At 43.9% G+C, this 14,802-nt stretch overlaps 1 non-coding gene and 1 pseudogene across 1 annotated transcript; both read left to right on the top strand.

Annotated features, from left to right (window-relative positions):
- The first annotated feature begins 4,769 nt into the window (after positions 1–4,769).
- On the top strand, positions 4,770–11,505 carry LOC135965067 (elongation factor 1-alpha 1 pseudogene; annotated as a pseudogene).
- On the top strand, positions 9,016–9,124 carry LOC123567051 (U6 spliceosomal RNA). The gene has a single exon (XR_006689746.2). It is a non-coding gene; the product is annotated as a U6 spliceosomal RNA (small nuclear RNA).
- Positions 11,506–14,802: the final 3,297 nt, after the last annotated feature.

Genomic DNA, 14,802 nt, shown 5'->3' with positions numbered 1-14,802 from the left:
GAACAGAACAAAAGGCAGAGGAACAGAGAATCTGCCGGTCTGCCTACTTGAGCTAAGCCCTCCATCTTCTCCCAGCCTGGGCAAGGGCAGCTTCAACTTTGTCCCTTGCATCACAAAGGTCAGGAAATAACAACACAGAGATGGCAGCAAGGGTTGTTGGAACTGAGTGGGCGCTCGCGGCCAGTCACAACCCTCCCAAAGACCCAGAAGGGCAAGGAAAAGAACCGAAGCTTCCCCACACCCATGCCTTCCCCACACCTAGCATCCAGGAAGGGGAGAATGCAGAATAGCGGGCAAGGGTCTGGCATTTAGGGGCTATTGAGTTGTCTGTGGAGGACCACAGACACCACAGAGAGTGCTGGTGAGGACCCAGTGACATAACCAGGGCAGGAGGCTGAGTTAGGACCAAGATCACAGGAGAGCCAGGAAGGCTGCCACAGTGGCATTTGTGAAAGCTCTGCCCCAGCTCAGCAGCCACCCCTAGAGTGCCTGGCCTTCAAGATGAATATGATTGAAGTCACTGATTTTATTTCAAATGTTAGTGACCAGATTGCATTTTCCTATATCACACAAATGAATGCTAGAGATCAGAAATTAAATTATAGAAAACAGAAAATTACATCCCTTGTACACCCAAGTCTATAGAAATGTGTACCACTCTAGAGAGAACAGATGAGAAGGTATCCTCCCCTTGCCACTGGAAGCACCCAAGGCCCGGCCATAGGTGACAGCCCCTGAGGGGTGGGCTCTGAGGGTCCCATCTTGCCTCTGCCTCATCAGTTACGAAGTCACCCAAAGCAACCAACAAGGTCTTGCTAGTGCCACCCCACAGTCTGGGGCACCTGGGACCTTATGACATGCCACTGCTGTCTGCCATTCAGTGTGCAGGGCCCTAATCTGTTTTCTGGCTCTCTTGGGACCTCGCTGGTTTTTTCACCCTGCAGGCGGAACATAGCCGGGCTGTGACTGGGAATGTGACAAGGTAACCATGACGAGAGGTAGGCCCAGCAGCAGTCACTGTCCTGGCAGGAGCAAAAAGGACCAGATCTGAGTCACCGCCTTCCTTGTTCCGGCTGGGCAGGGCCCTGGCCCCATTCCTCGAGGTCCACCTCTTTAGCCTGCACTCTCTCAGGGGAAGGAAGCCTCCAACTCCCCTTTCCAGCCCCTTCTTGACAAAACTCACAGAATTAACCCCAGGAGCTTCTCCCAGCCTCCCAGGCAGGCAGCCTCCAGCACTCCTCCTGCTGTTTCTCCTCTTCTTTAACCCCTTACCTCTAGGGCGGACCCACTGTGGGTCAGTGCTTCTGAAGCCTTCTGGATGTGCGGGTGACTCTGGCCCCCTGCTGCCATCTCCATGCTCACAATGACACACAAGCCTGGGCAGGTGCTCCCAGGCTGGGAGACACCGTGGCAGGAGTTCTCCCATTCTCGCTGAGGAGGGCGGGGGGGTATTTTTTCCCCGAAGGGTTGAGAAATGACCAGATGGGCAGAGCTCTGGAGGGGCTGCCATGGGGTCCAAGGTCTTTGGGTGAGCACCTTCTCGGACTGTGGGAGGCAGGAGCAGGAGGTCCTGGGGAAGATATTCCAAGCTCAGCCTGGCTCCTGGCCCTATTACTGGCATTTAAGCCAGAATAGGACTCCCAGGGAGGGTGTGCACTAAATCCCCAAGGACAGGTGTGTGACCTTCTCTGAACCCCACTTTCGTTGACTGTCAGAAGGGACACAGGCACTTTCAAGGGCTTTGGTGAACCGCATAGGTGGCCCCAATAAATGGTAGCTGTTCCTATTTCCTCTCCCCAGCACCAGCTGTAATTCTCCGTATCTTTTTCACAGCATCCTTAAAAAGACAGCTAAAGCAGCAGGGCGTTAGGCTGAATACTTAGTATTTTACATATGCCCATCCCCCCACAAGACTGCGTTTAACAAAACTGCACATAACTCTTTATTTCCCTTAACATAACATAGGGGCCAGGTGCAGTGGCTCACGCCTATAATCCCAGCACTTTGAGAGGCCAGTTCAGGAAGACAGCTTTGAGGCAGCAGAATAGGGTCTGGAGGCAGGGAACCTACAGCCAATTTGTGCTGAATTCCCAGAACGGAATCAAAAGGAAAACTCCATCTCTCCACACCCAAGTAACAAAAGGATCAAAGGCTACTCCCTTTGCAAACCCACCCCCCACTTTTCTGCCTTGCAGATGAAAAATGAAAGTATCTCTGATTGGTCCCCTCCTGCAACCAGTCAGACTGGTTGCAGGCCAAGTCTTCATGTGTAACTTTGTAATTTCACTTCAGCTTCTGATTGGTCACCTTCCACAACTAATCAAACTGGTTGCAGGCCACTACTTCATTTACATAGGTGTTAACCAAGTAACAAATGGGAAACCTCTAGAGGGCATTTAATCCCCAGAAAACTCTGTAACCAGCACTCTTGAGCCACTTACACAAGTCCGCTCCCACTCTGTGGAGTGTACTTTTGTTTCAATAAATTTGTGCTTTTGTTGCTTCATTCTTTCATTGCTTTGTGCATTTATTTTTGTCCAATTCTTTATTCAAAACGCCAAGAACCTGGAGGACTCATAGTCAAGACCCTCCACCAGTAACAGCTTGAGGCCAGAATTTCAAGACCAGCCCAGGCAACACAGCAAGATCCCATCTCTACAAAAAAAAATATATATATACAAAAATTAGCTGGGTATGGTGGTGCACGCCTGTAGTCCCAGCTACTTGAGAGGGTCCTTCGAGCCCTGGAGTTCAAGGCTACAGTGAACTACAATCACACTATTGTACTCCAACCTGGGCAACAGAGTGAGACCATGTCTCAAAATAAATGAATAAATAAAAATGACATAGGAAATATGTTGTAGCAGGACGAGCCACAGACAAAAACTCCTCAGATACCGAGTTGTGAAAGGAAAAGGCTTTATTCAGCTGGGTGCATCGGCAGACTCACATCTCCAAAAACCGAGCTCCCTGAGTGAGCAATTCCTGTCCCTTTTAAGGGCTCACAACTCTAAGGGGGTCCGTGTGAGAGGGTCGTGTGATTGACTGAGCAAGCAGTGGGTACGTGACTGGGGGCTGCATGCACCGGTAATCAGAACGGAACAGAACAGGACAGGGATTTTCATGATGCTTTTCCACACGATGTCTGAAATCTATAGATAACACGAGCAGCTAGGTCAGGGGTTGATCTTTTTTTTTTTTTTTTTTTTTTTTTTTTTTTTTTTTTTGAGACGGAGTCTCGCTCTGCCGCCCAGACTGGAGTGCAGTGGCCAGATCTCGGCTCACTGCAAGCTCTGCCTCCCGGGTTCACGCCATTCTCCTGCCTCAGCCTCCTGAGTAGCTGGGACTACAGGCGCCCGCCACCTCGCCCGGCTAGTTTTTTTTTGTATTTTTTTAGTAGAGACGGGGTTTCACCGTGTCAGCCAGGATGGTCTCGATCTCCTGACCTCGTGATCCGCCCATCTCGGCCTCCCAAAGTGCTGGGATTACAGGCTTGAGCCACCGCGCCCGGCCCAGGGGTTGATCTTTAACTACCAGGGCACAGTGCTGGACTGTCTGCCTATGGATTCCATTTCTGCCTTTTAGTTTTTACTTCTTCTTTCTTTGGAGGCAGAAATTGGGCATAAGACAATATGAGGGGTGGTCTCCTCCCTTAATGTAAGGAAATTTTTGTAGAGATCTACTTCAAAAGTTGTGTAATTTATTGACCCTGCTAGGTACCAGGAATTGTGTATGTGCTTTATAGACATAATCTTACAACTCTGAGTGGATATTATTTTACAAATGAGGACAAACAGTCATTCAGATACTATCACCTCTGTTTTATACATGAGTAAACTGAGATGCCAGGAAGTTAGGTCATTAATAACAACAACAGGTAATATTAACTATTCTGTTTACAAATATGAAATACAAATATAAATGTGTATGTGTGCACACATGATTGCCGGGTACATACTAAGCATTAAACACGTCTTAATGACTTAATACTATAAGGAGTTTTCACTTAATCATCCCAACAACCCTGTGAAGAAGGTATTTTTATTATCTACATTTTACGCATGAGGAAATCAGGTCATAGAGAGGTTAAACAAATTGCCTTGGTCACATAGTTCCTAAGTGGTGGAAAAGAGATTTGAACTCGAGCAGGCCAAATCTCAACTACTTCAATATTCTGCTCAGTCTCACAGCTGGTAAGTGGTAGAGGTAGAATGTGAAGCTGTATCTGACTCCAAAGCCCACATTCTTGACCCACTTTGATATTAATAATTTGTGAGGATCATAATTCATTTACTCAGAGAAAGTTCACACAGCCTCTGTGTTCTGGTGGGGACTGAGTCCACACTGATCCCCTGAGACTCTCTGGACTGTGCCTTATTCATAAGCCAGTAGGTAGCAATGCTGTGACAGACAGCCAGACAAAATAAGCTAGACAGTTAGGATTCCATGAATAATAATATCCATGCCCTTCAGACTCTAGAGTAATGCTGCTCTCAAAATTCAGATGTTGTAGTTTCTAATGCAATTCTAATTTGTTCTCCAAATGAATGTGAACTTTCCCTCCTCCACACCCTCAGAGCATTTATTGGACTTTCTCAGAATATGGACTTTTTCCATATTCTGGTTACTGGAGGACTACTCTTCTCACCCCTTCTAGAACTAATGCCTTGAGAATTGTATGGTTAAAAGATGAATTTGGGTGCTGTATAAGAGTCACCTCCAAATAACAATGGCTTAAACATGGTGGAAGTTTGTTTCTCGCTCACATAATGGTACAGCTGCAGAGTGTGGGGCTGGAGGGAAGCGCTGCTCCACAGTGTTATGCAGGGATCAAAGCATCTCCCATCTGTGGCTCTGCCATCTCCAGAGGACTGCCTTCAGCTGTCCACAATGGCTCAGTGCCTTATAAGGGGTAAAGGTGGAAAGGAAGGGCAAGTCCCTGCCTTTTAAAGACAGAACCAAGTTAGAAGTTCTGTTATTATAATACCAAAGAAAGGGAGAACAGATAATGAAAGGAAATTAGCCATCTCAAGTGGCCACGCCTTAGGAAACACGTTCAGAATGATGTTATATGCATGCAGACGTTTCTTCATTTGACAAAGATGAATAAAATGCCACTATATTTCAGATCCAATGCAAGGCATTTATAAACAATGGATGAATAAATGAATGAGTCCCTTTTTTGGAAAAGCAATACGGAGGTAAGGCCATGAAAATTTCATGAGGGCAAATAATTTAAAAGATGGACACAAGTAATTTCTTCCCATAGAAGGTTGTAGATACTAACAGATATATTTTAAACTGAATTTTTTGTGGCTTGCTGAAAAATATGGAAAATCAATTATAAAGAAAGTAAACAAACAGCCCTGATTTATCAGGCTATGCTGCCACCAGCAAAATATATTCCAGAGTCTCAGTCCTGAATTTTTACTTTGATGACTTTTTGTGTACTTTATTCTGAAATATATTTTTATTTTTCCCTACACACAAAAAAACACACAAATTGTCACTTGTTGCATTTAGACAAATACATGGGTCCAAAATTGAATTCCTTCTGTGTCTTGTATAAGATAAACACTCAGGGGATTTCACCTGGGAGAGGTGCCAAAAGTCCAATTCCAATTTATTATGATTTCTAAATAATACATAAACCACCACATAAAGCCTTTAATAATAATGTTGGTTGAGCTGCCACTGGAATGCATCACTGTTGTCAGACATAGACATCACCAACTCAGCTTTTCTCATTTCCCAAATTCCATTAAGATTCATCTCCACCATCTTCCCAGATGGTGCCATCACCCTCTCCACCTCTTCCCACCATAAAAAAAAAGTCCAACAAATGTTTTGCACTTAGTATTTTAACTAAAGTGCCAATAGTAATATGAATAGTAATACTAAAGCATAAAATTTTTAAATTCAAATGTTGAGAGATGGTGAAAGTTTTGCACTGAATTCAAGTGAAGTTGTATTTAATTAGAGTAAGGTTTTCAGAACTTAGGCTTTAGGTTTCAAAGAGGCAGAGGTAGGTCTTGGGAATTTATATTTGCTTCCCCCATGCTGTTAACTTGTGATGTTTTTCTCTACATTCATTGCTCCTAAGAACCCTGATTTAATTTCTCGTTTCCCTCCTTGGCACACAGATCTGCTATATTTACACACTGCTATTTCCCAGAGAACAGCTGCTATGCCCAGTCCAACAGCTTTCTTTCCTCCAAATGCATTGGGCTTAATAAAAAGGAGTAATTCCTAGGTAGCAGTAAATTCCTTAATAAAAAGGAATAATTCCTAGGCAGTAAGACTTCCCCATCTAGGGGAAATGAAGCATTGTCCCTCAGAAAGAATTTTGCAATCCTCATTTTACGTAACGGAATTCAATACACATTTATTTAGCTATTGCAGAGAAAGTACTTGGCAGTTGGTCTGGCATATAGTTACTATTTGCTTAAAACTTACTATAATGAAGGCAAAATTCTAAGTCCACTGAGGAACACTGCAACTCACCGGTTTATTAAAAATACTCATAGATCATTAACTATCCATTTATTCATTAACATATATTTATGGTGCAAGTACTAAGTGCTAGACATCATTCTGTTTCCAAAACAAACATGGCCCCTACTTTCACGGATCTTCCAAGGTAGTGGGAAAGGCAGACAACCAAACAATAGCGCAAATGAATGTAAAACTAATTGTCAAATTGGAAAAGTGTTACAACTCGTATAAAGCCTGCGTCTCTGTGGTTCAATTTCCTAGCACGGTCACAGTCAAAGAAACACAATCTACCAAATAAAACTACTTTCAGTGGGGTTCAGATTTCTGTCAAGGTCATGAAAAACAAGTCAAGACTAAGAAACGGTCACAGACCAGGAAACTGGGGAGATGTGAAAACTAAATATAATGCACCGCCCTGGATTGGAACAGGAAGAAGATATGAATAGAAAAACTGGTAAAACCAAATAAAATCTGGAGTTGGATTAATGAACTATATAGTTTGGTTACTGAAACTAACCAAAGTCAGTTTCTCTGTTTTGACAAATGTGACATGGTAATGCAAGATGTTAACAATGGTGTAAATTGGGTAAGGGGCATATGGAAATCCTCTCTACTATCTTTGCAACCTTTCTGTAAATCTAAAATTATTTCAAAATAAGATATTTTTTTTGAATTTTTTTTTGAGATGGAGTTTCACTCTTGTTGCCCCAGGCTGGAGTGCAGTGATGCAATCTCAGCTGCCTCCCGAGTTCAAGCAATTCTCCTGCCTCAGCCTCCCAAGTAGCTGAGATCACAGTTGCCTACCACCACGCCCGGCTATTTTTCTGTATTTTTAGTAGAGACGAGGTTTCACCTTGTTGGCCAGACTGGTCTCGAACTCCTGACCTCAGGTGATCCACCTGCCTCGGCCTCCCAAAGTGCTGGGATTACAGGCATGAGCCACCGCACCTGGCCTAGAAATATATATATATATTTTTTAAAGCTCACATCTTTATTTGAGTTCTCCAAAATTCATAATGGTAAATAACCATAGGCCATAGTAACACTTATAAAAGTCTCCATTTGTGATTTATCTCTTAGGTTAGTTATCTATGGCTTTGTAATAAATTAACCCCAAACTTATCATAAATCTGGGAATGCCTCAGCTTAAAGCATCTTCCTTTTTTTTTTTTTTTTTTTTTTTTGAGACGGAGTCTTACTCTGTCGCCCAGGCTGGAGTGCAGTGGCCGGATCTCAGTTCACTGCAAGCTCCGCCTCCCGGGTTTACGCCATTCTCCTGCCTCAGCCTCCTGAGTAGCTGGGACTACAGGCGCCCGCTACCTCGCCCGGCTAGTTTTTTGTATTTTTTAGTAGAGACGGGGTTTCACTGTGTTAGCCAGGATGGTCTCGATCTCCTGACCTCGTGATCCGCCCGTCTCGGCCTCCCAAAGTGCTGGGATTACAGGCTTGAGCCACCGTGCCCGGCCAGCTTAAAGCATCTTCAAGGCTCAGCTGGGACTGGAGAATCCAACACAAAGCTCACTCATGTGGTTGTTGGCAGCCTCAGTTTCTTGCTGGTCATCAGCTGGAGACTTCAGTTCTTTACCCTGTGACCTTCCCACATACAGCAGCCTGATGGCTGCTGGCTTTCTCCAAAGTAAGTGATCTGACAGAGCAAGAACACACGTGCAAGACGGAAGCCACAGTCCTGTTATGACCTAATCTCAGAAGTGACAAACCATCATTTCTGCCATACTCCACTCATTAGAGGCAAGACACTATGTACAGCCTTACACACAAGGAAAGAGAAATTAAGCTCTGCCTCTTTAAGCAAGCAAAATCAAAGAATTTGGGGTTCTGTGTTATTGTTTTGGTTTTGTTTTTTGGGGTTTGGTTTTGTTTTTTTCAGGAGTCTAGCTCTGTCACCCAGGCTGGGGTGCAGTGGCGCAATCTTGGCTCACTGCAACCTCTGCCTCCTGAGTTCAAGCACTTCTCATGCCTCAACCTCCAGAGTAGCTGGAATTACAGGCGCATGCCTAATTTTTTTGTATTTTTAGTAGAGACAGAGTTTTGCCATGTTGGCCAGGCTGGTCTCAAACTCCTGACCTCAGGTGATCTGCCGGTCTCAGCCGCCCAAAGTGCTGGGATTATGGGCATGAGCCACCTGGCCAAATAATTTGTTTTTAAAACTGCCACACCTCTGCTCCCTCCAGTACCCCCACCAAAATCACACACACACACACAGACACACACACACACACAAAAAGGTACAAAAACTAGCATAAAGTCACAAAGACAAGGAAATCAGAGAAGACAGCAGCAACAAAAATCCAGAACCGGGAAATCAGGAAACTGAATCATAGTCAGAAGATACAAGGAAGCCTAATTGTGAGCCAACAGTGGGGAAGCCAGGAGGCCACACAACCTGCACCTCAGAATCTCAGCACGTCACGCCAATCAGCAGCACTGGGTACTGCTGGGAATGGAGTGAAGGAGTAAGCTGACAATTCTAGGACTGGATGGGAGTCTATTTAAGAAGTAGTTTTACACTGGCTTCGGCAGCACATATACTAAAATGGGAACAATACAGAGATTAGCATGGCCCCTACACAAGGATGACATGCAAATTTATGAAGCATTCCATATATTTTTCCTCCAATCAACATTGCAACTGAAGTCAAGTCTGTTAAAGTGTAGCATGAAGCTCTGAGTGAAGCTCTTCCTGGGGACAAGGCGGGCCTCAATGTCAAGAATGTGTCTGTCAAAGATATTTGTTGTGGCAACGTTGCTGGTGACTGCAAAAATGATCCACCAGTGGATGCAGCCAGTTTCACTGCTCAGGTGATTATCCTGAGCCACCCAGGCCAAATTGGTGCAGGCTATGCCCCTGTACTGGATTGTCACACAGCTCACGTTGCATGCATGTTTGCTGAGCTGAAGGAAAAGACTGATTGTTGTTCTGGTAAGAAGCCGGAAGATGGCCCTAAATGCTTGAAGTCTGGTGATGCTGCCATTGTTGACATGGTTCCTGATGAGCCCATGTGTGTTGAGAGCATCTGAGATTATCCTCCTCCGGGTTATTTTGCTGTTTGTGATGTGAGACAGACAGTTGTCATGGGTGTCATCAAAGCAATGAACAAGAAGTCTGCTGGAGCTGTCAAGGTCACCAAGTCTGCCCAGAAAGCTCAGAGGGCCAAATGAATATCATCCCTAATACCTGCCACCCCAATCCTAATCTGTGGTGGAAGAACAGTCTCAGAACTGTTTGTTTCAATTGGCCATTTAAGTTTAATAGTAAAATAATGGTTAATGATAACAATGCACCATAAATCCCTCAGAAAGAAAGGAGAATGTTTTGTGGACCACTGCTTTTTTTTTTTTCACATGTAGCAGGTTTAAGTTATTAGTTTTTAAAATCAGTACTTTTTAATGGAAACTTGACCAAAAAATCTGTCACAGAATTTTGAGGCCCATTAAAACAATGACCTAATGAGGGAAAAAAAACAAAAAACAAAAACGTAGTTTTAGCATAAGTCCGTACTTCTTAGGTATAGGCTGGACCTAGTGACTTCCTTCCAAAGGACCTAGTATGAAAGGAGGAAACAAAAGAGTAACTTTACAGTGGAGAAACCTGACAAACACCATTTCAGCTGGGAGATCAAGGCCAACATGGACAGTCATAAGTCAACATCATCAATCATGATATGATGAAAATGGCATTTTAGGCCTGGCACAGTGGCTTACACATGTAATTCCAGTACTTTGGGAGGCTGAGGTTGGAGGATCACTTGAAGCCAGGAGTTCAAGAATAGCCTGGGACACATAGCAAGACCCTATCTCTACAAAAAGTTTTAAAAATTAGCCAGGTGTTGTGGCACACCTGTAGTCCTTGCTACTCGGGAGGCTTAGGTGAGAAAATTGCTTGATTTGATCCCAGGAGCTCAAGGCTGCAGTGAGCCATTGTGCCACCGCACTCCAGCCTCGGCAACAGAGTGAGAGTCTGTCTCATATTAAAAAATAGTTGGGAGGTGTATTTCATCTCTGGGGTCTTCCTCCCAATAACCCATAACCTCGTTCTTATTGTGGAAAAAAGATCAGATAAATTCCGGTATAATAGCAGGACATCCTACAAAATACCATCCCAGTATTCCTCAAAACACTCAAGGTCATAGAAAACAAGGAAAGTCTTAGAGACTATCATAGCCGAAAGGATCCTGTAGACACATGACAGCTAAATGTAACGCAGTATCCCAGATGGGATCCTGGAATGGAGAAAGGACATTAGGAAAAAACTAAGAATATAAAAATAAACTATAGACTTTAGCTAATAATAATGTATATGCATTTGTTCATTAATTATAACAAATGTGTCTTATCAATGTATGCTAGTGATAGAAGAAACACTTTGGAGTATATGGGAGCACTCTGGGGTACATGGGAACACTCAAGTCTAAAGCCATTCTAAAAAGAAAAGGTATTTACGAAGAAGTAGGCTTTTCCCAACCAGATGCCTCCCAGCAGATGCCTCTCTCCGATCCTGGCAGAAAATAGGAGGTTTAGTCACTGCAGTGAGGAAAACAGACCAACGCAGCAACTGTAGTTGAGGGGCAGGGTACGCTACTTGAAATGTTAGATTAGGTAAGATTTCACACATTGATGTTTAAATACCCAGCCCCACTCCCTGACTCTGAACCAGGGGAAACTCAGTCTTTTACATTCCAAGGAGATTTAAAAATTCTTCTCTGGGCCGGGCGCGGTGGCTCACGCCTGTAATCCCAGCACTTTGGGAGGCCGAGGCGGGCGAATCACAAGGTCAGGAGATCGAGACCACGGTGAAACCACGTCTCTACTAAAAATACAAAAAATTAGCGGGCGCCTGTAGTCCCAGCTACTCAGGAGGCTGAGGCAGGAGAATGGCGTAAACCCAGGAGGCGGAGCTTGCAGTGAGCCGAGATCGCGCCACTGCACTCCAGCCTGGGCGACAGAGCGAGACTCCGTCTCAAAAAAAAAAAAAAAAAAAAAAAAAAAAAAAAAAAATTCTTCTCTGACCAATCCCAGTGAAAAGACTGAAAGGTACTGAAATAGTGAAAGGAGTTAGCCAGCTTGCTTTAGGCAGACAGTAAGAGAAGTGTCCCTCGGAGAACCTGCGACCTACCCCACAAGGGTTTACAACAGATGTTTTGTGCAGATAAAGGAACTTCACAGGGGTGCTTGCCGAGGCGTGCCTGCAGGGGACTACGGACTACTACGGGCACGCATGCGCACTGAGGGGACTATGGACACGCATGCGCACTGAGGGGATGGTGGGTGGAGCCCCCAAAAACTTCTGCCTTGTACAAATAGGGAACCCAGCCCATCAGCTTGGATATATAAAAGCCCTTGAATTCAGCTGTGAAGGGGCAATCGGGAACCTGCTTTCAGGACCCTGCTCTTTGCTGAGAACTTTCCTTTCACTTAATAAATTCTACTCCGCTCACTCTTCGATCTCCGTGTGCATAATTTTTTTCTGAGCGTGACACAAGAACCTAGATCTGGCCAAGCTAAGCAACAGAAAAGTCCTGCATCATCTGGAGAGGAGGAGAAATTCCCCCGGTGAAACAGCCCACGCTATGGTATGGTTTAAATTCAACAAGCCCAGTCCCACACATAGGGGTTTTTAATGTCTCAATCTTAAAAATAATTGCCAGGTGTTTGAGGAAAACCTTAACAAAAAGAGAATAAAAATAACAGAAAGCAATTGGAAAGAAACAGACACCACAAAGAGGAAAAAGTCTTCAAAGCTAGATTCCATTTTTTTCAGAGCAATAAGAGAATATATTATCCCAATGAAACAAGAATAGGATGCAATAAAATACAAACATTAAGAGAGAAAATATAGGCCAGGCCTGGTGGCTCATGCCTGCAGTCCTAGCACTTTGGGAGGCCGAGGTCAAAGGATCACTTGAACCCAGGAGCTAGAAACCAGCCTAGGCGATATAATGAGACCTTGTCTCTATGAAAAAAAAAAAAAAAAAAAAATAGCCAGGCATAGTGGTACACGCCTGTGGTTCAAGCTACTCAGGAGGCTGAAGTGGGAGGATTGCTTGAGCCCTGGAGGTCAAGGCTGCAGTGAACCATGATTGCTCCACTGCACTCTAGTTGGGTGACAGAGTGAGGTCCCGTCAAAAACAAACAAACAAACAAACAAAAAGAGAGAGAGAGAAGGAGAAAACAGGGCTCCTAGAAACCAAATTTTTAGAAGCCAAAATGACAAACTTAAAATACAAAAAGACAAAGGGATGAAAAACATTAGAAAAATAAGAAGAATAGTAGACCAGTCCAGGGGTTCCAACACTCAGATAATAGAAGTGCCAGAAGGAGATTACAAAAAAATAAAAGAGAAGCAAATTCACTTATATTTCAAGAACATTTTTCAGAATTTAAAGAATAACTCTGTACATTGAGGTGGCCAACTGGCAGTGAATAAAAATAGATCCACATCTACTCATAAAATTATGAGATTTTGAAACACAGGAGACATGATTGAGCCAAGCAGTAATTCCGCTCTTTTTGTAGTGACTGGTTTAGGATTGGGCATGCAGTGCAGTTCTAACTAATGAGACATGAAGAGAAGTTTGCTTTGGTCTTTTGGAAATATTTCTTTATTTCTTTTTTTTATTTCTTTTTTTTTTTTTTTTTTAAGAGACAGGGTCTCACTCTGTTACCTAGGCTGGAGTGCAGTGGTACAATCTCTGCTCACTGCAACCTCCACTTCACAGGCTCAAGTGATCCTCCTACCTCAGCATCCTGAGTAGCTGGGACTACAGGCGTGTATCACCATGCCCTGCTAATTCTTGTAATTTTTGTAAAGACAGAGTTTTGACATGTTGCCCAGGCTGGTCTTGAACTCCTGAGCTCAAGTGATCCACTCACCTCAGCCTCCCAAAGTGCTGGCATTACAGGCATGAGCCACCACACCCAGCCTTTGGAAACTCAAACAGACTCGGGAAGAGAGTCTTCCCTTTTTCTGTTTCTAGGCATCTTGAACTGCCTCAGCCATCTCTGAACCACAAGAGCAGCTTAAGAGGACACACATTTTTTTTTTTTTTTTTTTTTTTTTGAGGCGGAGTTTCGCTCTGTCTCCCAGGCTGGAGTGCAGTGGCCGGATCTCAGCTCACTGCAAGCTCCGCCTCCCGGGTTTACGCCATTCTCCTGCCTCAGCCTCCCGAGTAGCTGGGACTACAGGCGCCCGCCACCTCGCCCGGCTAGTTTTTTTTTGTATTTTTTAGTAGAGACGGGGTTTCACCATGTTAGCCAGGATGGTCTCGATCTCCTGACCTCGTGATCCGCCCGTCTCGGCCTCCCAAAGTGCTGGGATTACAGGCTTGAGCCACCGCGCCCGGCCAAGGACACACATTTTTAAGTGGAAGAGTTAGGTCTTAAATCTACCTTCAAATCTCATGTTGTTAATTGTGCTCCTAGTCCACACTGAAAGACTTACCAGGGAAAAGGGCCTGATGAATGAATTGTACCTGAGGCTCCAATTTTTCACAAGTTTATATATCAAGGACCTCCAATTAGCTCATGTCACTTTTCTGAAACCTCTGCAACTTGAATTTGAATATTCCTTAGTACTATTAGAAAGTAACCCTAGAATATATAAATCCTTGAACATCAATAGCCTGGAAGTCACAGTAACAGCACTTATTAGTTTAACCTACAATTCATTTAAAATGTCATCTTCTAATAACCAGATGGCTGATTAAAGCACAGTACCACAGAGGCCAGGGTCATGAATTGGAATCTCCAGGTATATACTAGTTTACTTTAATCACTTCTACTGTCATAATCTCCACCACTAACTGCAACCGATAATCTTTCAATCATAAGAAGTCAGACTCTAAAATAAGAGGTGAGTATTATTGTGTGACCAAAAAAAAAAAAAAAAATGAGGAGGTGGTTGAATTGGAGGTGGGGGGAATTGCCCTATTCCTGCCAAAAAAAAATAGTAATCACAACAGTGGTCAGAAAGCATCTTCTTTATAAACAAAGAAAAGCTATTGTGTTTTCCAATTCAGGCAATAGCTCCACTGTGTCCAACGGTATGAACTACCCACTATAGATTGACAACACCCAAATCAAACCTCTGGTCAGATACCTGTCCTAAGTTCCAAGGCACATAGCCACCTGTGAAATCATCCCTATACACTTTATAAAATTAATCAGGGAAGAAGGGAGGGGGAGAAATGAAAATAAACCAAGCTTGCAGCACATTCAACATTAATCATGAGGTCAGCTTGCTCCTGACCACTTCTTCACAGTTGTTGGCCACCCATTGCCCCAGAATCA

Source organism: Macaca fascicularis, chromosome 9, assembly GCF_037993035.2.
Source record: "Macaca fascicularis isolate 582-1 chromosome 9, T2T-MFA8v1.1".
Taxonomy (NCBI): Eukaryota; Metazoa; Chordata; class Mammalia; order Primates; family Cercopithecidae; genus Macaca; species Macaca fascicularis.
The sequence above is the reverse complement of the archived record's forward strand: the minus strand, read 5'-3'. Positions and strand labels throughout refer to the sequence as shown.